Below are 26,954 nucleotides of genomic sequence, written 5' to 3' on the forward strand. Positions count from 1 at the left end.
GGGAAAACAACATCCCAGCTGCTCACTACCATCGCTCCCGGGATCCCCGTCATCAGCAGCGGTGGTGCCCATCTTCACCACAACCCGTGGGTGGCGTCACGGACTAAATCCCCAAACAAACCACCCCCTTTTCACTCACCCGCTCGAGTCCCCGGATCCGGCCCACCACTCGAGCCACCGAGCAGCAGCAGCGCCGGACCGAGCGTTAGCGAGCGCAGCGCCTCGCCGCCCGCGACAAGGAATGCCCAAGGAAAGGAAGACCAAGAGTCACTTCTGCTGCAGAGGAAAAGTTTATCAGAGTCACCAGCTTCATAAATCGCAGGTTAACAGCAGCTCAGATTAGAGACTAGTTCAATGCCACACAGAGTTTTAGCAGCAGACACATCTCTAGAACAACTGTTAAGAGGAGACTTTGTGCAGCAGGCCTTCATGGTAAAATAGCTGCTGGGAAACCACTGCTAAGGACAGGCAACAAGCAAAAGAGACTTGTTTGGACTAAAGAACACAAGGAATGGACATTAGACCAGTGGAAATCTGTGTTTTGGTCTGATGAATCTAAATTTGAGATCTTTGGATCCAACCACCGTGTCTTTGTGTGATGCAGAAAAGGTGAACGGATGGACTCTACATGACTGGTTCCCACCGTAAAGCATGGAGGAGGAGGTGTGATGGTGTGGGGGTGCTTCGCTGGTGACACGGTTGGGGATTTATTAAAAATTGTAGGTGAACTGAACCAGCATGGATACCACAGCATCTTGCAGCGGCATGCTATTGCATCCGGTTTGCGTTTAGTTGGGCCATTATTTTATTTATAACAGGACAATGACCCCAAACACACCTCCAGGCTGTGTAAGGGCTATTTGACTAAGAAGGAGAGTGATTGGGTGCTACACAGTCACCAGACCTGAACCCAATCAAGATGGTTTGGGGTGAGCTGGACAGCAGAGTAAAGGCAAAAGGGCCAATAAGTGCTAAGCATCTCTGGGAACTCCTTCAAGACTGTTGGAAGACGATTTCCGGTGACTACCTCTTGAAGCTCATCAAAAGAATGCCAAGAGTGTGCAAAGCAGTAATCAAAGCAAAAGGTGGCTACTTTGAAGAACCTAGAATATAAGACATATTATCAATTGTTTCACACTTTTTTGTTAATTATTTCATTCCACATCTGTTAATTCATAAGTTTGATGCCTTCAATGTGAATCTACAATTTTCAGAGTCATGAAAATAAAGAAATCTCTTTGAATAAAAAGGTGTGTCCAAACTTTTTCAGCGCTGTACAGAATAGGGATAGAAGTTTCTATCAGTCCTTTTAAGGGCTAATACCGGCAGGGTCAGAGCCATAGGTGAAAGTCAGGGCCATGAAAACAGAGTTTAACAGCTACACAAGATGACAGCGTCTGTGTAGCTAAGGTCAGGGATTTCCTCGCTGCATTTCCCCATTAGGAGGGATAGAAAGGCAGGCTTCCTTTCCTCTACCCAGACCCACAACCCTGCCACTGTACCCTCCTGCCCTTTGCACACTCAAGCTCATTGTTACTAAGCCATTATACTAGCAAACACTGAGTGAACTTAGTGGCATCCTAAACGTGGCAGTTGGACTTCTGTATTGTCCCACTAGTGCAAAGATATTTGCAGCACGTCTGCCTGCATTGCACACTCAAACTCATTGTTACTAAGCCATTATACTAGCTAACACTGAGTGAACTTAGTGGCATCCTAAACGTGGCTGTTGGACTTTTGTATTGTCCCACTAGTGCAAAGATATTTGCAGCACGTCTGCCTGCATTGCACACTCAAACTCATTGTTACTAAGCCATTATACTAGCAAACACTGATTGAACTTAGTGGCATCCTTAACGTGGCTGTTGGACTTCTGTATTGTCCCACTAGTGAAAAGATATTTGCAGCACGTCTGCCTGCATTGCACACTCAAACTCATTGTTACTAAGCCATTATAGTAGCAAACACTGAGTGAACTTAGTGGCATCCTTAACGTGGCTGTTGGACTTCTGTATTGTCCCACTAGTGCAAAGATATTTGCAGCACGTCTGCCTGCATTGCACAGTCAAACTCGTTGTTACTAAGCCATTATACTAGCAAACACTGAGTGAACTTAGTGGCATCCTAAACGTGGCTGTTGGACTTCTGTATTGTCCCATTAGTGCAAAGATATTTGCAGCACGTCTGCCTGCATTGCACACTCAAACTCATTGTTACTAAGCCATTATACTAGCAAACACTGAGTGAACTTAGTGGCATCCTAAACGTGGCTGTTGAACTTCTGTATTGTCCCACTAGTGCAAAGATATTTGCAGCACGTCTGCCTGCATTGCACACTCAAACTCATTGTTACTAAACCATTATACTAGCAAACACTGAGTGAACTTAGTGGCATCCTAAAGTGGCTGTTGGACTTTTGTATTGTCCCACTAGTGCAAAGATATTTGCAGCACGTCTGCCTGCATTGCACACTCAAACTCATTGTTACTAAGCCATTATACTAGCAAACACTGAGTGAACTTAGTAGCATCCTAAACGTGGCTGTTGGACTTCTGTATTGTCCCACTAGTGCAAAGATATTTGCAGCCCGTCTGCCTGCATTGCACAGTCAAACTCATTGTTACTAAGCCATTATACTAGCAAACACTGAGTGAACTTAGTGGCATCCTAAACATGGCTGTTGGACTTTTGTATTGTCCCACTAGTGCAAAGATATTTCCAGCATGTCTGCCTGCATTGCACACTCAAACTCATTGTTACAAAGCCATTATACTAGCAAACACTGAGTGAACTTAGTGGCATCCTAAACGTGGCTGTTGGACTTCTGTATTGTCCCACTAGTGAAAAGATATTTGCAGCACGTCTGCCTGCATTGCACACTGAAACTCGTTGTTACTAAGCCATTATACTAGCAAACACTGAGTGAACTTAGTGGCATCCTAAACGTGGCTGTTGGAGGAAGATGCAACTGACGACGAAGTTACCTTGCGCCTTCCTATACAGAGTAGGAGTACTGGTAGCACGTCTACAACTGCATCCTCAGCCACCACTATGCCTCTAAGCACTAGTCGGGGTGGATCAGCAGGTCGCATGCCCTCTAAGCCTTGCCTAGCCTGGTCCTTTTTTGACATAGCAAAAGATCGCCCAAATTATGTGATCTGTAAAATTTGTCATGATTCTGTTAGTAGAGGGCAAAACCTCAGCAGTTTGACAACTTCTTCTATGAATCGTCACATGAATAAATATCATATGGCCCGGTGGGAATCTCACTGTGCTGCAATGCGGCCTAGCGGAGCGAACCATCCACCGCCTGCCCCTTCTAGTGCATCCGCGCGCTCTTCATCTTCTAGGACTGTGGGGACAGCTGTCACACCTGGTTTTCCACGCACAACTTCCACCACTGTAACCGCAACAGGCAGTTTGCTTGGTAGGTCGTCAGTTGGTTTGGAAGGGAAAACAAGTACGTGGACAGATCTCTGTCCCTCAGATGTGGACAAATAAAAGGCCATTTCCTGCGACCCATGACAAAGCTAAGAGGTTGACTTTATCCCCCTGTAAGCTCTTGGCTACCGAAATGCTGCCTTTCCGCCTGGTGGACACACAGAGTTTTAGAGACCTTATGTCTGTCACTGTGCCCCAGTACCAGATGCCCAGTCGCCAGTACTTCTCTAAGAAAGGTGTGCCCGTGCTACACCAGCATGTCGCACACAACATCACCGCTTCCTTGAGAAACTCTGTGTGTGAACGGGTGCATTTCACCACCGGTACTTGGACCAGTAAGCATGGACAGGGATGTTACATGTCGCTGACTGGGCACTGGGTAACTATGGTGATAGATGGTAAAGAGTCTGCTGCACAAGTCTTGCCGTCCCCACGACTTGTGTGTCAATCCTCTGTCTGTCCAAGTTCCGCCACTGCTTCTGCCTCCTCCACCTCATCTGGGTCCTCCACCTCCGCCCCAAGCCTGCCTGGTCAGGCCACCAGCGTTCTCACTGCGCAGAAGGAATCACGCACCCCTCATTACTATGCTGGCAGCAGAGCGCAATGGCATCAGGCGGTCTTTAGTTCGACATGTCTTGGAAATAGGAGTCACACAGCGGCTGAGTTGTGGGCAGCTCTGGAAACTGAGTTTAATAAATGGTTGTCTCCACTCAAGCTGCAGCCTGGTAAGACCGTGTGCGACAATGCTGCAAACCTGGGTGCGGCCCTTCGCCTGGGCAAGGTGACACACATGCCTTGTATGGCTCACGTGTTGAACCTTGTTGTCAAGCAATTTTTAACACACTATTCCGGCCTAGATGGCCTTCTGACCAGGGCACGAAAACTGTCTGCTCACTTCCGCCGTTCAACCGCCGCAGCTGAGCGACTTGCATTGCTCCAGAAGTCTTTCGACCTGCCGGTTCATCGCCTGAAATGCGATGTGGCGACACGCTGGAATTCGACTCTCCACATGTTACAGCGACTGTGGCAGCACCGCCGAGCCCTGGTGCAATACTTCATGACGTATAGCCTGGGCCATCGAGATGCAGAGGTGGGGCAGATCACCCTGATGGAGAGGTCTCAGATCAAGGACCTATGCACCCTTCTGCACAGTTTCGACATGGCGACGAATATGTTTAGCGCTGACAATGCCATTATCAGCATGACAATTCCAGTCATTTACATGCTGGAGCACACGCTAAACACTGTTCGGAGTCAGGGGGTGAGACAACAGGAAGGGGAGGAACTACAGGAGGATTCATATGCGCAAGACACAACAACATCACCAAGGTCCAGACGTTCATCATCACCAACGCGGCAGGCATGGAACCATGGGGGACAGGGATCAACAAGGGCACATGGTAGCAGGCGAAATGTTGAGGAAGGTGCTAGAGAACATGAAGAAATGGAGGACGAACTGTCCATGGACATGGAAGACTCAGCGGATGAGGGAGACCTTGATCAAATTTCTGTTGAAAGAGGTTGGGGGGAGATGTCAGAGGAAGAAAGAACGGTTAGCACCTCTATGCCACAAACACAGCGTGGACTTGGTCCGCATGGCTGCGCAAGACACATGAGCGCCTTCTTGCTGCACTACCTCCAACATGACCCTCGTATTGTCAAAATTAGAAGTGATGATGACTACTGGCTTGCCACACTATTAGATCCTCGGTAGAAGTTCAAATTTTGTGACATAATTCCAGCCATAGAAAGGGACGCACGTATGCAGGAGTATCAGCAGAAGCTGTTACTCGATCTTAGCTCGGCTTTTCCACCAAAAAACCGTGCAGGTGCAGGGAGTGAATCTCCCAGTTGTAACTTGACAAACATGGGACGGTCTCGTCATCTTCAACAGTCTACCCGTACCAGTAGCACCGTATCTGGTGCTGGTAACAGCAATTTTATGGAATCTTTTCATAATTTTTTTAGACCGTCCTTTGCAAGGCCACCAGAGACAACAAGTCTGACACATAGTCAATGGCTGGAGAGGATGATACAGGAGTATCTCCAAATGAACATTGATGCCATGACTTTGCAAATGGAGCCTTGCTCATTTTGGGCTTCAAATCTTGAAAAATGGCCAGAGCTCTCAACTTACGCCTTGGAGATTTTGTCGTGTCCAGCTGCCAGCGTTGTCTCTGAACGTGTCTTCAGTGCTGCTGGGTGTGTGCTGACAGATAAGCGCACGTGTCTGTCCAGTGACAATGTGGACAGACTAACGTTCATCAAAATGAACAAGTCATGGATCCACAAGGAATTTACTACCCCTGTGTCATCCTGGGGAGAGTAAATGCTTGTGGATTTGGAATGTGCTTGATGCAAATCAAAACATCCTGTTTTGAACTAGGGCACAAGTGCTGCCACTGATGGGGTGTCTGTGTGGCCCAATTTTTGGAAAAAAGGGAGACTCCGCTTGCAGTAACGCTTGCTTGCTGTGTTTTTTAAAAGGAGCCAAGATGAACAAGTCATGGTTCAGCAAAGACTTTGCTACCTACCCCGGTGTCATCCTGGGGACGGTTAAGGATGACGTATTTTTGAATGTGCTTGATGCAAATCTAGCTGTGAAGTGTACACCTGGGGCACAACTGCTGCCACTGAAGGGGTGGGTGTGTGTGGGGCCCAATTTTTGGAAAAAAGGGAGACTCCGCTTGGAGTAACCCTTGCTTGCTGTGTTTTTTAAAAGGAGCCAAGATGAACCAGTCATGGTTCAGCAAAGACTTTGCTACCTACCCCGGTGTCATCCTGGGGACGGTTAAGGATGGCGTATTTTTGAATGTGCTTGATGCAAATCTAGCTGTGAAGTGTACAACTGGGGCACAACTGCTGCCACTGAAGGGGTGGGTGTGTGTGGGGTCCAATTTTTGGAGAAAAGGGAGACTCCGCTTGGAGTAACCCTTGCTTGCCGTGTTTTTAAAAAGGAGCCAAGATGAACAAGTCATGGTTCTGGAAAGACTTTTCTACCTACCTCGGTGTCATCCTTTGGACGGTTAAGAATGGCGTATTTTTGAATGTGCTTGATGCAAATCTAGCTGTGAAGTGTACAACTGGGGCACAACTGGTGACACTGAAGGGGTGGGTGTGTGTGGGGCCCAATTTTTGGAAAAAAGGGAGACTTTGCTTGGAGAAACCCTTGCTTGCCGTGTTTTTAAAAAGGAGCCAAGATGAACAAGTCATGGTTCAGCAAAGACTTTGCTACCTACCCCGGTGTCATCCTGGGGACGGTTAAGAATTGCGTATTTTTTAATGTGCTTGATGCAAATCTAGCTGTGAAGTGTACAACTGGGGCACAACTGCTGCCACTGAAGGGGTGGGTGTGTGTGGGGCCCAATTTTTGGAAAAAAGGGAGACTCCGCTTGGAGTAACCCTTGCTTGCTGTGTTTTTTAAAAGGAGCCAAGATGAACAAGTCATGGTTCAGCAAAGACTTTGCTACCTACCCCGGGGTCATCCTGGGAACGGTTAAGTATGGCGTATTTTTGAATGTGCTTGATGCAAATCTAGCTGTGAAGTGTACAACTGGGTCACAAGTGCTGCCACTGAAGGGGTGGGTGTGTGTGTGGCCCAATTTTTGGAAAAAAGGGAGACTCCGCTTGGAGTCACCTTGCGGTGTTTTACATGATTTTAGAAGGGCGTGCCATGCCTATATCTATGTCTCCTCCTCTTTTTTCTTGTCCAGCTCTTTTGTTTTTGAATGAGTATATTTCCTTGTCACATTCCCATGTGTTTGTGTTGTGTTGTGAGCTGTTTGTCACCTTTTGGACACCTTTGAGGGTGTTTTCTAGGTGTTTTTATGTGTTTGTGATTGCCTGCCATTGTTTCCTATGCGGTTCGAGTTCGGTTCGTCAAACATTCGACGAACTGAACTCGAAGAGACCTCCGTTTGACGAACCGAACTCGAGTCGAACCACGACCGGTTCGCTCATCTCTAATTATCACATGTGCAATACTAAGGAAATCCTGAAAACATGCACAGTTGGCGGCCCTTGAGGACTGGAATTGTGCACCCATGGTTTAGAAGATGGAGGGAATAGAAGTAGTTAAGTTCTGGAAAGGTTAAGTTATAAATAGAGAGCAGACATGACGTTGGAAACTGCAGACAGACAGTAGGTGGGCAGAACACCAGGGTACCAAATTTGTGTCTGCAAGTCAAACCACTGCCATGTCACCAGTGCTATGTCCTTCACAATCTGCTGTCCAGAAAGCAGGTGCTTATACATCCTCCCAATAAGCTGTGATTGCACAGACACAGCAAACATCAACTATATTCACTTCCTTGTCCCAGCAAAGTGTCTAGTTGTCATTGCCTGAGTGCTTGGAAAGGAAGCATATAAACCCAGCCATGCACCCACAGGCTCAAAACCTAAACTCGCACATTGCCAAATTGCTAGCCGTGGAGATGTTGCTGTTTAGACTTGTTTATACTGTTCCCATCCACCACTATTTTGCCCGGTGTGCCAACCCTGCGTTACACAAGCACGTGTTAAACAATCTCAACTGTGCCCTGACCAATGCCGTAACCAGGAAGGTCCCACCTAACAACAAACACGTAGACAAGTTGTTGTGGACAGGGACGATACATATCTATCACTGCAAATTAGGTGAACTTGGTGGAGGCTGGGACAAAGTCGCAAGCTGGAACATCACACATCCTACCCACGCCAATAATAGCAGGCCCAACTTCTACCAGAATTTCCACCTCATCATATGCCACTTCCTGTCTCCGCTCCTCCTCTTCCTGCTTCTCATCCTCTGCTGGATTACCCTCCCCATCACTACCAAGCAAGATGCTGTGCAGCAGCGCATCGGCAAAGTGGCAACACGCTTTGGTGAAGCTGATCTGTTTAGGTCTGAAACCACGCACTGCTGCAGAGCTATGGCAAGGTATAAAAGAACAGACCAATGTGTGGCTCTCCCTGCTGCACCTCCAACCCAGTCTGGTTGTCTGCGATAATGGGCGTAACCTAGTGGCGGCTTTAAAGGTGTGTCTGTTGAAACAATCACTGCATAATCTCAAAGAGGAAGCTTTGAGTCCCAATCATGTGGCTATGGAGCCAGATTTCCTAATGGGTGATACTACCCAGCCCAACCAATATTCTGAGGCAACATTGAGTGATGATGAGGTGGATAAGGAGGGAGAGCACTTGTTTTTCTGTGCTACTGAGACGACTGCCAATCCTGTACAGGGTCAAATATATAGAAATAGGAAAACGGGTTTTAGCCGCGCTGAAAAACCACTGGTACAGGATTAATGAAGAGGTTTCTTTTTTATTTCAGCATTTCCAACGCGTTTCAGAGACTGGAACCGTCTCCTTCCTCAGGGAAAAAAGAAATCATGCAGCTGTCTAACAGTCAAATGTTATAAAGGAGGATGAAGACTGCCACGTTGACAGCCATGACGTCATCCACCCACTCTGTTGCAGGGCAATGACTCATAGACACGTGGAGAACATACAGGAAAAAATCACAATCAAATACATCGAATTATTGAAAAACACAAATAACTGCATGAGATAAAAATAAAAATTATTTAAAAGTTGTTAAAAAAAGTTTTTTGTGGTCCATTTGTGACATATAAAGTTTTAGATTTGCAGGTATAATTTATAAAAAAAGACTAAAAAGAGAATGGAGAGGTGCGAACCTGTGAGCAGTTACTAGTATGCGGGGGATTAGCCACCGTACCATTCCTCCAAATACATCTAGTGAACTTGGTAGAAATGGGGATGGGATGTCATAAAGTGACTAAGAAGGATCAGTTAATAAAGGCAATCGCCCTCCAAGAGACGTGAAAATTTAATAAATATTTGTATATATATAAAATATAGATCTGTGTAAGTGCATGTACATGATAAATATTAAATCCATTAACCGTATCAAGTTTTACTGTTTAGAAAAATAAATTATCAAATGAAAAATTTGGGTGAATCAAAGAGGGGCTGGTGTGGGATAACTGAACTTAAGGTGAAAAAGAACCGCATCTATGAAAGAAGGAAGCGAGTGCCAGTGGGGACGGGGTGAAATAAGTTCAGACCGTGGGAAAAAAACAGACTGCGCAAGCGCATAGGAAAAGTAAAACCCTCCTGGGGTGACGAAAGTTCAGACCGCAAGGAAATGTGCTCAGTGGCATAGAGTAATGGGTGAATACACAAGTGAAAGTGCACTGTGCAGGGCTGAAGGGTGATCGAAACTAGTGATTATACTGATAAGAATATCCGGATGACTAATGGGTGCCTGGAAAAACAAGGGGAGAGAAATAACTTGTGGATTTAAAACCACTTTAAGAAGGGCTATTAAACTGAGATAACAACAAAACAAATGTGTACCATGCGGAGATAAGAAGTGTACGGGACTAGCGTTAATCCCGACAACATATCTAAAGAAGAGAAATAAGAGAGGGACCAAATGTGTTTATAATTATAAAATATTTAAAATTATAAAATGATAACAATAAAAAGGTATCCATTAATACCAATCATTATTATCATTTAATATTCTTGGAAGGGGAAGATATTGGATATTTATTGATACCTTACAATTAAAATGGAAACAACGCTGGAAAAGAAAGCAACTAATAAATCATGTAAAAACAAATAAAATCATGTAAAAAATCGTGCCAAAGGACACTTAAGGAGATTAACTCCCCTTTGCACATAAGAAAGAACATTTGCCTCTTTTTGTATTTCAACTTTACCATTCAAAGGGCTGCACCATAAGAGGTTTTTTAAAAAATGTATGACAATTTTGCCCATAACAATGGGTCACAAAAATCTAGGGCAGCGTACATTGCCCGGGCTATGAAGGACTTGAAAAGGACCATAAAACACTGATTTTAAATTAGGCTAAAAAGACACTGACATCGGACATAAGTGAATTAAAACAATAAATTGGCATAAAAATAGGCTAATAAAATAAATCAGAGACTTCATTAAGGCCAAAAGGTTTCAGGGTATTCAATTTATATATCCAGAAAGTCTCTTTCCTGCTGAGAGTTTCAGCCCTATTGTGCACAACAGGGTCAATCTGTTCAATTGGTGTGATTTTAAAATCAGGATTTTTATTATGCTGTAGAACACAGTGTTTAGAAAGGCCATGTAAAAGAAAGCCCGTTTTTATATTGTGGCGATGCGAATTCAATCTGTTATGCATCGCCACAATATAAAAACGGGCTTTCTTTTACATGGCCTTTCTAAACACTGTGTTCTACAGCATAATAAAAATCCTGATTTTAAAATCACACCAATTGAACAGATTGACCCTGTTGTGCACAATAGGGCTGAAACTCTCAGCAGGAAAGAGACTTTCTGGATATATAAATTGAATACCCTGAAACCTTTTGGCCTTAATGAAGTCTCTGATTTATTTTATTAGCCTATTTTTATGCCAATTTATTGTTTTAATTCACTTATGTCCGATGTCAGTGTCTTTTTAGCCTAATTTAAAATCAGTGTTTTATGGTCCTTTTCAAGTCCTTCATAGCCCGGGCAATGTACGCTGCCCTAGATTTTTGTGACCCATTGTTATGGGCAAAATTGTCATACATTTTTTAAAAAACCTCTTATGGTGCAGCCCTTTGAATGGTAAAGTTGAAATACAAAAAGAGGCAAATGTTCTTTCTTATGTGCAAAGGGGAGTTAATCTCCTTAAGTGTCCTTTGGCACGATTTTTTACATGATTTTATTTGTTTTTACATGATTTATTAGTTGCTTTCTTTTCCAGCGTTGTTTCCATTTTAATTGTAAGGTATCAATAAATATCCAATATCTTCCCCTTCCAAGAATATTAAATGATAATAATGATTGGTATTAATGGATACCTTTTTATTGTTATCATTTTATAATTTTAAATATTTTATAATTATAAACACATTTGGTCCCTCTCTTATTTCTCTTCTTTAGATATGTTGTCGGGATTAACGCTAGTCCCGTACACTTCTTATCTCCGCATGGTACACATTTGTTTTGTTGTTATCTCAGTTTAATAGCCCTTCTTAAAGTGGTTTTAAATCCACAAGTTATTTCTCTCCCCTTGTTTTTCCAGGCACCCATTAGTCATCCGGATATTCTTATCAGTATAATCACTAGTTTCGATCACCCTTCAGCCCTGCACAGTGCACTTTCACTTGTGTATTCACCCATTACTCTATGCCACTGAGCACATTTCCTTGCGGTCTGAACTTTCGTCACCCCAGGAGGGTTTTACTTTCCCTATGCGCTTGCGCAGTCTGTTTTTTTCCCACGGTCTGAACTTATTTCACCCCGTCCCCACTGGCACTCGCTTCCTTCTTTCATAGATGCGGTTCTTTTTCACCTTAAGTTCAGTTATCCCACACCAGCCCCTCTTTGATTCACCCAAATTTTTCATTTGATAATTTATTTTTCTAAACAGTAAAACTTGATACGGTTAATGGATTTAATATTTATCATGTACATGCACTTACACAGATCTATATTTTATATATATACAAATATTTATTAAATTTTCACGTCTCTTGGAGGGCGATTGCCTTTATTAACTGATCCTTCTTAGTCACTTTATGACATCCCATCCCCATTTCTACCAAGTTCACTAGATGTATTTGGAGGAATGGTACGGTGGCTAATCCCCCGCATACTAGTAACTGCTCACAGGTTCGCACCTCTCCATTCTCTTTTTAGTCTTTTTTTATAAATTATACCTGCAAATCTAAAACTTTATATGTCACAAATGGACCACAAAAAACTTTTTTTAACAACTTTTAAATAATTTTTATTTTTATCTCATGCAGTTATTTGTGTTTTTCAATAATTCGATGTATTTGATTGTGATTTTTTCCTGTATGTTCTCCACGTGTCTATGAGTCATTGCCCTGCAACAGAGTGGGTGGATGACGTCATGGCTGTCAACGTGGCAGTCTTCATCCTCCTTTATAACATTTGACTGTTAGACAGCTGCATGATTTCTTTTTTCCCTGAGGAAGGAGACGGTTCCAGTCTCTGAAACGCGTTGGAAATGCTGAAATAAAAAAGAAACCTCTTCATTAATCCTGTACCAGTGGTTTTTCAGCGCGGCTAAAACCCGTTTTCCTATTTCTATATATTTGACATTTGCTAGCCACGGGGCCGCTGCTTTCAAACCAATCTGACACTCACATGCGATCTCAGGAGTTGTGACTGGCACAACCAGATCAGGTGAGTGTACTCTTATTTCTGTCATCTCCAGTCATACCGGGTAAGACCCTATTTGCGCCTTCTGTCTCCCCACCTCTAGCACCTGTCCAATCCTGTACAGGGGACTCATAACCCCAGCATCATGTCTGTTCAGCATGGATGGGCTGGAGAGGAGAAGGTGGAGGAGGAAGAGGAGGCGAGTCAACATGAGGAGAGGATGTGTATTGTTCCTCCTGGTGGCGACACAGGACCTTTGCCTGATTTCAGTTTGGCACACATGGCACATTTCATGTGTAAGTGTCTGTGGCAAGACTCTTGCGTGATACACATTTTATCCAATAACCTATACTGGTTGGCCACCTTTCTGAACCAACTGTACAAGAAGAAATTTCCTTCTCTCCTTTTGAGTCACCAAATAGTTGCACAATGGGAGCCTTCAAGAGGGTTGTTGTAGATTAGTTGCTGAAAACATCACCCTCAGACAACGCTGGCGGCAGAGTTACCGACTCTTTTCAACACCAAGGATTAATGGGGAGAGACACAAGAATCAGATCCAACAGAGATAGAGGGAAAATATGTACAAACTGGGCCATTTTCAATAAACCAGCACATCAGCAAGGGCTATCTGTGCCTGTAACAATGCCAAGGAGGGAGAAGTTGCACAACATGGTCAAGGGGTACTTAAGTGACCATACCTGTGTCCTTTCTGATGCTTCAGTTCCCTTTAAATATTGGGTGCCCAAACTGAACACTTGGTCTGACCTCTCCGACCTAGTGTGATGTCAGATCGTGTTTTCAGTTCTGCTGGGACAATCATTACTGATAGGTGCACAAGGACTGAATTTCTCCACTGTATCTAATCCCTCCACATGAGAGCAAGCCAAACGAAAATCCCCCAAAATGTTCATTTTTACTACTGCTGTTAATGTCCACCCCCTCCCATATAAAGCTGTTTCTTTTCTGTGTCAATCATGACTCAGACCTAATTTTTGTAAACAATGCACATTGTGCACTGGAGAAACCAGGACAGTAGTCATACCAAACTAATATTTGTCATTGGAAACCCTTGTCATGGTTTGTCCCACATTGTGACTGAGATGCAATTACTGTTGATGAACAACTGATGAGGGCCCTCTGAAATCTAGAACAAAGGGCTGCAGAATGACATGGAGGAGGAGGAGAGGGTAAAGCCTAACGCTACAATGGGCATATTGTAAACTGCTATAAAATATGTATTCCACTATATGAGTCTCAGTGAGGGAAGGACCATCCAAATATATAAGCAAGAGCAGTCCCTCCCAAACATGTTACTGGGCCACCTCTGACCCAGCTGAAAACATGCTCTGACATCACAGTAGCAAACAGGAAGGCCTGCACCTCCAAGGCGTATAAGAAGGGGTGTGTTTAGTGTATCAGGCAACACAAAATGATAGAGTCTTGCTTTGTATTTGCAAAGGCCATTAGCAACGTATTAATCTGGCTGATGTGGACAAACAGCACAAGTCAGGCTGTGAGCCGCAAAATATTGTGGAAACAGGAACGGTGCTTTATTGTATCAGGCAACAGTAAATGCTGGAGTACTGCTTTGTAATTATTTACAAAAGCCACTAGCAGCGTATTAATGTAGGTCATCTGGATGCCACAAGGCAGGCTGTGAACCCCTAAATATTGTGGAAACAGGAATGATTCTTTACTGTATCAGGCAGCAGTAAATGCTAGAGTACTGCTTTGTAATTATTTGCAAAAGCCACTAGCAACGTAAGAATGTGGCTGATGTGGACGGATGGCACAAGTCAGGCTGTGAAATCCTAGCTATTGTGGAAACAGGAACGGTGCTTTACTGGATCAGGCAGCACTGATTGCTAGGGTACTACTTTGTAATTATTTGCAAAATCCACTAGCAACATATGAATGTGGGTGATTTGGATGCCATAAGTCAGGTTTTGAACCCCTAAATATTGTGGAAACAGGTCCCGATTCCCTACCTAATCCACAATCTAGTCCCTCCCTGCTGTGATTTTGTTCAGTGCTATCAGTTTTCAAAAGAGCTATTGTATTTTGGTTTCTGGACAGTACTATGGAGGTAGTGACACACATTGCTTTAAACACTGTCCCTGCTCGGAAATGTGTCCCTCCAAAGGCTACACTGACCTATGCTGCAGGTAGCCTTGAAAAGGGCTTTTTGTGTTATTAAGAGACTTACACTCTCTCTAGCAGCTGCTCACCCTATCCTTACGCTGATACAACACTGCATTCGGAAACAATGTGCGCAAAATGGTGGCGGAAGGTCTTTTATACACCCTATGACGCTGAGCGACCAGCCAATCACAGTAATGCCACAGTCAAGATGGCTGTGGCATTACTGTGATTGATTAAGAAGCCCAGCATGTTTATTGGCTGCAAATCAGGCAGCAAAACGGCTGGGAGGGACTTCCGAATTTAGCGAGGCGAATACACAATAACTCGCAATATAATGAATAGTCCGAATATCGTACTATTCTGCAAATAGCAAAAATACATTCACTCACCACTAAAAGGGACTTAAATAATAAAGGAACGTAAGGTATACAATTTTTAATATAACATCTGCTAAGAGGCCTACTTAGATGTTTCGCCCCCGAGCTGAACCTCTAGGTATGCCACTGTTCTCACTGCATTACTATTGTCTGTAACTGTAGAATTTAATTGTAGAATACACCTATATAGATCCAGAATAAATCGTATCACCAAACCCATGTATTCACATATTTAGCTGTGACAAGAACCTGGAAATATTTTCTCATTAAAGGTCAATGTTTCACAGGTACTCTTCCTCTAGATTATTGTGTCTTTTACTGATATAGTATAAATAAGAAAATAATTTTGCTAAAATATAGAAACATTAGCAAGAATGTATTAGTTTTGCAAGCTGTCTAAACAAATTATGTATGTGTGGATGAATAAATGGATACTGACAAGGGAGGAAGTGGGTTTCTTCAGGAAAATGAAATGGAAACATGCAGCTATTGGAATTTGCAAGTTTCCATTACAAAAATAATCAAATAGACACATCAGTTTGAAACACATATTACCCCCCAATAGCTAATAGTGTGAGTCAGTTTGCACTGATTAGTCAACATACAAATCATAAATGCAAGCAATACATTCCCATATTAGAATACAGAGCAATATTTTATTTTTTTTTCCGTATTTTCATAATTTATTACATATTAATTCTATGATAAAGGATAAAATGGATTGTGAATTCCATCTATTTTTCAGCTTTCTGTACACTAATACCATTTCATAATTAGTTGACATTATTCTTTATTAATTTGTACATTACAGCGTTTCATAAAATAGACAAATCACAGGATCCATTTGGATACATTCAAGCTGAGTTTTTCTAGAGTTGTGGCATTTTTGTTCTCCTTTCAGCCATATTCCCACAATGAATATTTGATGCTGCATATTTTCTGCTGAATTTATTAGCTAAATAAGGTAATGTGAGATTTTTCATTGCATTTTTTCATTGAGTTTTTTCCACTACAGTTATTTTTCTTTTTTAGTTTGTCATGTTTTTAATGCTTCCGGATATTTGCTATGACAAAACTTTATTGATATAGTTATATATGGATTACATGCTTTTTTAGTGCACTTCCACAGCGGAAATAAAAAACAAAACAATATATATATATATATATATATATATATATATATATATATATTTAGTAATTTTTAATACAAATGTAAATACTGTAAGGAATAGGAAATAAACTATGGAAGGGGGGGAAAGTAGGATATTACACGGCAGGAGGGAGTCCTACTGGATACAGCTTACTTTAATACAAATTATAGATAAAAGAAGAAACAAATCAAGAAATCTACAAAAACACAAAACGTCCATATTACTGTCCAACTGAAATAATAAACAAAGTCCTATAGTTTTCAGTTCTTCGGAAATGTTCATTAGTTGACTTGTTTAAAGTCTTCTAGTATAATAGCCAATCTACATTAAGTTCTTCACTAAGGAGAAATAGGAAATACGTTATTCCATAGTTGCCATCTCTTGGTTAGAGATAAGCGATGTTCGAGGTTCCCAAATTTCATGTTCGAGTGATTTTGGGGGGTGTTCGAGCTCGAACTCGAGCTTTTTGCCAAAAGCTCAACAGTTCGAGTTAGGTTCGAGAACGGTTCGATCAACAAAAACGTGGCTTTTCACAGTAAGGCTATGTGCATAGGTTGCTATCTGCATGCGTCCTGCATCCCCAGCACAATCCCTCTCTCTTTCCTACTCACCGATCACGGGCGTCTCGCTGCACGGCTGTCACAAATCTGCGGCGTCTTTTCCTCTTTAGAAAATGTCTGCCACTTCATTATTAAATCAGGTATTCCATGCTTTCCCCGACCACCGGCACCCATGATTGGTTGCAGTCAGACACGCCCCAACGATGAGTGACAGCTGTCTCACTGCAACCAATCACAGACGCCGGCGGGCGGTTCTATATCGTGCAGTAAAATAAATAAATAATAATAATAAAAAAAAAAAATGCAGTTCCCCCCATATTTGATACCAGCCAGGATAAAGTCACATGGCTGGAGGCTCGTGTTGTCAGGATGTAGAGCGTCATGGTATGGGGAGCCCACCACCCTAACAATATCACCCAGCAGCCGCCCAGAATTGCCGCATCCATTAGATGTGACAGTCCCGGGACTCCACCCAGCTCATCCGGAATTGCCCTGGTGCGGTGGCAATCGGGGTAATAATGAGTTTAATCATGCCAGGTGTCTCCCCGAGATACCTTCCATGATTAACCTGTAAGTGAAAGTAAATAAACACACACAGCAAAAAATCCCTTATTTGGAATAAAAGACAAAAACACCCTCTTTTACCAGTTTATTAATCCCCAAATACACATCCAGGTCCGACGTAATCCACACGACACTGTCAGCTCTGCTACAGAACACGAGTGCTCTGTATCAGCTCCACGTAGCAATGAAGTGAATTGCGCGGTCAGCAGAGACTTCATCACTGCAGACTTCAAGATTACCAAATCTGCCAATCTTTATCTTTAGAGGCAGTAGCTAAGTGGATAGAGCGCTCGCCTAAGAAGCATAACTTCAGCATAACGTAATGAGTTCTAGTCCTGGAATTTAATTTATTTATTTTTAATTTTAAATGATATTGTGCAGTAAAATAAATAAATAAATAATAATAAAAAAAAAAATAATAAAAAATGCGGTTCCCCCCATATTTGATACCAGCCAGGATAAAACCACACGGCTGGAAGCTGGTATTGTCAGGATGGAGAGCGCCACGGCATGGGGAGCCCTCCAGCCTAATAATATCACCCAGCAGTTGCCCGGAATTGCCTCATCCATTAGATATGACAGTCCCGGGACTCAACCCAGCTCATCCCGAATTGCCCTGGTGTGGTGGCAATTCGGGTAATAATGAGTTTAATCATGCCAGGCGTCTCCTCGAGACACCTTCCATGATTAAACTGTAAGTGAAAGTAAATAAACACACACAGCGAAAAATACTTTATTTGGAATAAAAGACCAAAAAACACCCTCTTTTACCAGTTTAATAATCCCCAATATCCATTCACACCCAGGTCCGACGTAATCCACACGAAACTGTCAGCTCTGCTACATGAAGATGCAGCAGCACCGTAGAACACGATCGCGCTGTGTCTTCTCCACGTAGCAATGAAGTGAATCGCGCTGTCACCAGAGATTTCTCCCTGCAATGCAGACGTCAAGATTACCAAATCTGCCTATCTTTATAATTAGAGGCAGTAGCTCAGTGGATAGAGCACTCGCTTAAGAAGCATAACTTTACGAGTTCTAGTCCCGATCCCGGGAATGAATATAGATTTTTTTTTTTATTGTAAATTTCAAATTATAATTATTATATATTTATAATTATAATTTAATTTAATTATGCACTGAGGGGAGGAGCCGGACATCAGCTGTGAGCCGCGGGACACACCTCTAAAATCGGAGCAGTTCACAGAATGAGGCTGCATTGCTCTCTCCTCTCTCTCTTCTCTCTCTCTCTTCTCGTTCTCTCTCTCTCTCCCTCTGTCTCTCTCCCTGTCTCTCTCTCTCTTTTTCTCTCTCTTTCTCTCTCTTTCTCTCTCTCTTTTTCTCTCTTTCTCTCACTCTCTCCCTCTCTCTCTCCTCTCTCTCCTCTCTCTCTCTTTTTCTCTCTCTCCCTCTCTCCCTCCTTTCTTTCTTTTTCTCTCTCTCTTTCTCTCTCTCTCTCTTTCTCTCTCTCCTCTCTCTCCTTTCTTCCTCTCTTTTTTTCTCAGTCACTCTTTTTCCCCTCTCTCTCACCTCTCTCCTCTCTCTCTTCTCTCCTCTCTCTCTCTTTCTCTCGCTTTTCTCTCTCTCTCTCTTTTTCTCTCTTTCTCTCTCTTTTTCCCTCCCTCTCTCTCTTCTCTCTCCTTCTCTCTTTTTCTATCTCTCTTTTTCTCAGTCTCTCTTTTTCTCTTTTTCCCTCTCTCTCTTGCTCTCTCTTCTCTCTCTTCTCTCTCTTCTCTCTCTCTTCTCTCCTCTTCTCTTGTCTTCTGTCTCTTTTCTCTCCTCTCTCTTCTTTCTGTCTCTTCTCTCCTCTCTCTCTTTCTCTCTCTTTTCTCTCTCTCTTTCTCTCTCTTTCTCTCTCTCTCTCCCTCTCCCTCTCCTTTCTCTCCTCTCTTTTTTTCTCTCTCTTTTTTCAGTCTCTCTTTTTCCCTCTCTCTCTCTCTTGCTCTCTCCTCTCTCCTCTCTCTCTTCTCTCTCTCTCTTCTCTCTCTCTCTCCTCTCTCTTCACTCTCTCACTTCTCTACTCTTCTCTCTCATCTCTCTCTCCTCTCTCTCTTTTCTCTCTCTTTTCTCTGTCTTTTCTCTATCTTCTATCTCTTCTTTCTCTCTTTCTCTTTCTCAGACCTGGTGATGATCAGCTGATGCGGTCACCTGACGTAATCAGCTGACACTATAAGTCGACCAGTGTGGCCGGCTTTTTACCGCCTGGCTGGCTAAACTATCAGCTGATGCTGTCGGACAGGAGTCTGAACTGAAGTGTATAGTTTTTTTGGGTTTTTTTGCACTGATGCATCAGCTGATTGTATAAAAGCCGTTTATACAATCAGCTGCTGTGTCATGTGATTCAGGCTCTTGAACCTGACACATCATCTGATCGCTTTGTCTTCCAGCATACCGATCAGATGATATTGGATCTGGATTGGATGGCGCGGGACCCTTGACCCAGGATTACTGCGGAGGGGGGTTCTTTATTTCAATAAAGATGGAGTCAGTAATTGTGTTGTGCTTTATTTCTAATAAAAATATTTTTCTGTGGGTTGTGTTTTTTTTATCTGTACTAGAAATTCATAGTGGCCATGTCTAATAGTGGCGTGACACCATGAATTTCGGGCTTGGGGCCAGTTGATAATATACAGCTAGCCCTAACCTCATTATTACCCAGTGAGCCACCCGTCACCAGGGCAGCTGGAAGAGTTGAATACACCGCCAGAAGATGGAGCTTCTATGAAAGCGCCATTTTCTGGGGCGGCTGCAGACTGCAATTCGCAGCAGTGGTGCCCAGAAAGCTTGGGCACCCTGAGCTGTGGATTCCAATCCCCAGCTGCCTAGTTGTGCCTGGCTGGACACAAAAATTGGGCGAAGCCCACGTCATTTTTTTTAAATTATTTCATGAAATTCATGAAATAATTAAAAAAAAAAGGGGCTTCCCTATATTTTTGGTTCCCAGCCGGGTACAAATAGGCAGCTGGGGGTTGGGGGCAGCCCGTAGCTGCCTGCTGTACCTGGCTAGCATACAAAATCATGGCGAAGCCCACATAATTTTTTGAGGGGCACAAAACCCCTGCATACCGTCCTGGATGGAGTATGCTGAACCTTGTAGTTCTGCAGCTGCTGTCTGTCTGTATGGAGGAGAGCAGACAGCAGCTGCAGAATGACAAGGCTCAGCATGCTCCATTCACTAGTGTATGCAGGAGAGCAGACAGCAGCTGCAGAACTACAAGGCTCAGCATACTCCATTCAGGACTGTGTGCAGGAGTTTTTTGCCCACCAAAAAAATGGCGTGGGCTTTGCCATATTTTTGTATGCTAGCCAGGTACAGCAGGCAGATACGGCTGCCCCCAACCCCCAGCTGCCTATTTGTACCCGTCTGGGAACAAAAAAAAATAGGGAAGCCCTTTTTATTAATTATTTCATGACTTTCATGACAAAATTAAAAAAAAAATCGACATGAGCTTTGCCCCATTTTTGTGTCCAGCCAGGTACAACTAGGCAGCTGGGAATTGGAATCCACAGCACAGGTTAGCCCGAGCTTTCTGGGCGCCTCTGCTGCGAATTGCAGTCCGCAGCTGCCCCAGAAAATGGCGCTTTCATAGAAGCGCCATCATCTGGCGATGTATCCAACTCTTCAGCTGCCCTGGTGACGGGTGGCTTGCTGGGCAATAATGAGTTAATACAAGCTTTGTTTTACTAGCTAGTATTAAGTCAGAGATTCTTAATGTCAGGCAAGTTTGACCCGGCCATTAAGAATTTCCAATAAAGGGTTAAAAAAAAGACACCACACAGAGAAAAAAATACTTTAATAGAAATAAATACACACACACACTTTGAGTCTCCATGTTTATTACTCCCTCGCATCCCTCCACGATCCATGGTCTTTTGTCTTCTTTCTCCTTTAACCCATGCAGCTCTGCTACATCAGACAGCGCTGCATGGGAGGAAGACGCTGCTGCTCCCCGTGCAGTTTATATCATTCAGTGAGTAGCAGAGGCAGCAGGCTGTAAGCTGTGACGTCACCGCTGACAGGCGCGTTGCTATAGCAACGGTGATCTCCGTTATTGACCGCCTGTGTCAGCTGGTGAATAACGGAACGGGGAAGCAGAACGGGGAGCCGACCATGTGCCAGAGCATCTCGCCGGTACACGGTGATGCACAAACGAACACCGCGTACCGGAGAGATGCACTGACAGGACCTAGCAATGACATCTAGCCATGTGACTAGTCTGTAGCCAATGAGATAATAGACACGTGACTGGTCACATGGCTATTTTGATGTCACGATAGGTCCTATCATCAGTGCTGGTTACCGGGAAGATGCAGCGATTATCGGAAGGAAAAGCGGCGGGAGACAGAGTGCAGGACACGTAGCGGGTACCTGTAAGTGTTATGGCAATGTTTATTAACTGTATGTGTACATTTATAATGTGTTTTTATGTGTTTGTGTTTGCCTCTCATTGTTTTCAATGGGGTTTGAGAGGTTCGTCGAGCTGTTCGTCGAGCCGAACTCGAACGCGGCCTCCGTTTGACGAACCGAACCGAACTCGAGCCTCTAGAGGCTCGCTCATCTCTACTCTTGGTATTATCTATAAATGTATTCTCTCTTAAAGTCAGAGAGAATTCGAAGAACACATATGTGTTTTCTTCCTGTGGCTTTTCTGCATCCAAAGAGATAATCTGCACATAATATTCATTGTACCCACCAGAGAAATTGACACGCTATGGACTGCAAAAATGCAGGGCAGGTCAGGAAATTTGTATTAACCCCTTAACGACCTCGGACGGTAAACTTACGTCCTAGCGGTCATAGGGTTAATTTCCCGCTGCTGCCCCCGGCAGCAGCGGGAGATCGGCGCACATCTCAGCTGATTTATACATCTGAGATGTGTGCCTGCCAGGAATGAGTGGACTAGTTATCCGCCCATGCCATTTATCTCTTTAAATGGCACTGTCACTAAGGGACAGCGCCATTATAACCGCAATTGCGGTAAATGTTTACATATTGCTGAAACCGGAAGTCACGTGATGTGATCACGTGACTTTTGGTGGTTGTCATGGTAGCACAGGGTCATGTGATGACTCCTGTAGCTCACATGACTCACTTACTATTTCACCCGGCCCAAAGCTGTGTGAGACAGGAAATGAGTATATCTGCTGTTCACACCTGTGTAGCTGTGATCAGCAGATATGGAAGAGCAATCAGATTGATGATCAATATAGTCCCCTAGGGGACCTAGTAAAATAAAATTAAAAAAAATTAAAAAAAGTTTAAAAAAAATTAAAAAAATTAAAAATAACGAAAACTTCAAATCACACCCCTTACGCCTCATTGAAAATTAAAGGGTTAAAAGATATACACATATGTGGTATCGCTGAGTTCATAAATGCTCACTGTATCAAAATATAAAATCAATTAATGTGATCGGTAAATGGCGTAGCGGCAAAAAAATTCCAAATGCCAAAATTATGTTTTTTGGTCGCCACATTTTTTGGGCTAAATGCAATAACAAGCGATCAAAACGTAGCATCTGCGCAAAAGTAGTACCATTAAAACCGTCAGCTTGAGACACAAAAAATAAGCCATCACTGAGATTCCAAAAATTGAGAACACTATGGGTCACGGAATATGACGTAAAACGTGTGCCACTTTTTTTGGAAATTGAATTTTTTTAACCCCTCAGATACAAGTAAACCTATACATATTTGGTGTCAATGAACTCGCACCAACCTCAGGCATCACACTGACACATCAGTTTTACCATGTAGTGAACACAGTGAATAAAATATCTCAAAAACAATAGTGCTATCGCACTTTTTTTGCAATTTTTCCGCATTTGGAAATTTTTTTGCCATTTTCCTGTACACTATATGGTAAAACTCATGGTTTCATTTAAAAGTTCAGCTCGTTCCGCAAAAAAACTAGCCCTCATATGACCATATTGACCGAAAAATAAAAAAGTTATGTCTCTCGGGAAAAGAATGTAAAAAAACGGAAAGCGCAAAATCGGCCGGTCGTAAAGCGGTTAATCCGATCCATTTTGCTGGAACTATAATATGCTGTATTTGTTCGGAAGTAAAAATATACAGTGTCAAAAACTTACTAAAAGCTCATTGTGTGAACTTAACCTAAAGGGTTTTGTGGGGTGAACCTAAATGACGGCAGTGCCTCTACTGTCAGGATTCAGCTCTATTGCCGTCTTGTCTGGTAATCACATACTCTGACAAATATATTTTGCATAATAGTGGTTACCTGATTCCATGGGTTTAGTTGTTATGAACGAAAACTGAAACTTGTAGAATGCTGAAACTGCACCAAACAGAAATCAATAAAATAAAATCGTCAACTTTAGTCACATTTCTGTACATTTTGAAAGAACCATTTTTTACTGCTTAAAACAAAGTAAAAAACTGCAGCATTATTCTGTGCTCATAGTTATAGAACTGTCCCATCAGCTTTACATTCACAGACAACAATGAGTTTGACTTAAAAGGAAGGTATCGTCAAAAAAAAAAAAATAATAATAACTGAAAAAATGTAAAGTAATAATGTTTAAATGTTTTGTATAAATATTATTTTTTTTTTAATTGTGCAAAATATAAAAAAAAAAATTAAAAAGTTTGATATTTTCCACTGTTAAAAACTAGGGGGAGCAGCTTCTGAAATCCTACTGAATTTCCACTGTATAAAAAGCTCAGATTACAGCCTGCTGTAAAGTGGGCGGAGTCTGCTCTCCTGTGTGTGATGGCACGCCTCCCCCCTCCCAATCTGAGTGTTTATAACAGATAACAGAGAATGACATGTAGGGACACAATGCACAGCCATTTTCCTGGTGACCAGAAATGTCTAGAGTGTCACCAAGGACAGCAGGAGTATCACACAGGATAGGATTAGATACACGGCTCTGCAGACAGTAGCACACAGAGTAGGATTAGATACACGGCTCTGCAGACAGTATCACACAGGATAGGATTAGATACACAGCTCAGCAGACAGTATCACACAGGAGATGATTAGATACACAGCTCAGCAGACAGTATCACACAGGAGAGGATTAGATACACAGCTCAGCAGACAGTATCACACAGGATAGGATTAGATACACAGCTCAGCAGACAGAATCACAAATGATAGGATTAGATACACAGCTCAGCAGACAGTATCACACGATAGGATTAGATACACAGCCCTGCAGACAGTATCACACAGGATAGGATTAGATACACAGCTGTGCAGACAATATCACAGGATAGGATTAGATACACAGCTGTGCAGACAGTATCACACAGGAGAGGATTTGATACACAGCTGTGCAGACAGTATCACAGGATAGGATTAGATACACGGCTCAGCAGATAGTATCACACAGGAGTATTAGATACACGGCTCAGCAGACAGTATCACACCGGACATGATTAGATACACAGCTCAGCAGACAGTATGACACGATAGGATTGGATACACGGCTCAGCAGACAGTATAACACAGGATAGGATTAGATACACAGCTCAGCAGACAGTATCACACGATAGGATTAGATACACAGCCCTGCAGACAGTATCACACAGGATAGGATTAAATACACAGCTGTGCAGACAGTATCACAGGATAGGATTAGATACACAGCTGTGCAGACAGTATCACACAGCAGAGGATTTGATACACAGCTGTGCAGACAGTATCACAGGATAGGATTAGATACACGGCTCAGCAGATAGTATCACACAGGAGTATTAGATACACGGCTCAGCAGACAGTATGACACGATAGGATTGGATACACGGCTCTGCACACAGTATCACACAGGATAGGATTAGATACACAGCCGTGCAGACCATATCACACAGCAGAGGATTAGATGCACAGCTGTGCAGACATCACACAGGATAGGATTACATACACAGCTAAGCACACAGTATCACACGATAGGATTAGATACACAGCCCTGCAGACAGTATCACAGGATAGGATTAGATAAACAGCTCAGCAGACAGTATCACACAAAATAGGATTAGATACACAGCCCTGCAGACAGTATTACATGATAGCATTAGATATACAGCCCTGCAGACAGTATTACACGATAGGATTAGATACACAGCTCAGCAAACAGTATCAAATAGAAGAGGATTAGATACACAGCCCTGCAGACAGTATCACACAGGAGAGGATTAGATAAACAGCCATGCAGACAGTATCAGACAACATAGGATTAGATACACGGCTCAGCAGACAGTATCACACGACAGGATTAGATACACAGCTCAGCAGACATTATCACACGACAGGATTAGATACACAGCCGTATAGACAGTATCACACAGGAGAGGATTAGATACACAGCTCAGCAGACAGTATCACACAGGAAAGGATTAGATACACGACTCAGCAGACAGTATCACACAGGATAGGATTAGATACACAAACCTGCAGACAGTATCACCGATACACACACAGGTACTCACATGCAGTGGCGCGCGCATGCACACACACACACACACAATCCCCCCTGACGCGGACCTTGTGCCACACACACACACAATCACCCCTGATGGGGACCTTGTGCCACACACACACACAATCACCCCTGATGTGTGTGATCACCCCTTGTGCCACACACACACACACACACACACACACACACACACACACACACACACAATCATCCCTGATGGGGACCTTGTGCCATACACACACACAATCACCCCTGATGGGGACCTTGTGCCACACACACACACAATCACCCCTGATAGGGACCTTGTGCTACACACACACACACACACACACAATCACCCCTGATGGGGACCTTGAGCCACACACACACACACACACACACACAATCACCCCTGATGGGGACCTTGTGCTACACACACAATCACCCCTGATGGGGACCTTGTGCTACACACACATGTGGCGCCCTGGACAAGCCAGGACGTCACAGGTACTGCAACAACACACCCCACACCCCGGTTAGGAACATCTAAGTCAGACACAAATCCTTGTTGCATCCCTCCAGGGTCTGATGCCCACACCAGGTGGGGCGGAGCCAGGCGGTTGGCTCCTCCCACCGAGGAGTTCACAGTCCTGGAGGCGGGAAAGAAGATCATATAGAGTTAGAGTAGTGGAGTGTAGAGCGTGAGTGAGGGAAGTAGTAGTGGAGGAACTGACTGGCCGTGTCCGGGTACGTGGCCTGGGCACCTAACAGCAAGGTTGGCAGACGGTGGTGACCGTCTGCAGGACAGGCCGATTGATGCACAACCGTAAGGACCGGGGACGGGCGGTGGCCCTGCGGTACCGGATCGGGGAGCGAACAGAAGCCAGCACCATCCGGCAGGGCCTACAGACCCCGACCAGGCTAGGAGTTGCCGTTAAACCGGTCAAATCTGTCAGCGACGGGAACCTCCGGGGTTTCCCAGCAGTAAAGACCCGACTGAAGGCAACCGTCCAAACCGTGAGGGAGAGAAAGCTACCGCCAGAGCAAGAGCTCCCAGGGCCAGAGCCTGTGGGCAAACAGGGGCTCCCTTAGCCAACCTACCACTGGGGAGCGGGTTAC

The sequence above is a fragment of the Anomaloglossus baeobatrachus genome, chromosome 4 (assembly GCF_048569485.1).
Source record: "Anomaloglossus baeobatrachus isolate aAnoBae1 chromosome 4, aAnoBae1.hap1, whole genome shotgun sequence".
NCBI classification, from domain to species: domain Eukaryota; kingdom Metazoa; phylum Chordata; class Amphibia; order Anura; family Aromobatidae; genus Anomaloglossus; species Anomaloglossus baeobatrachus.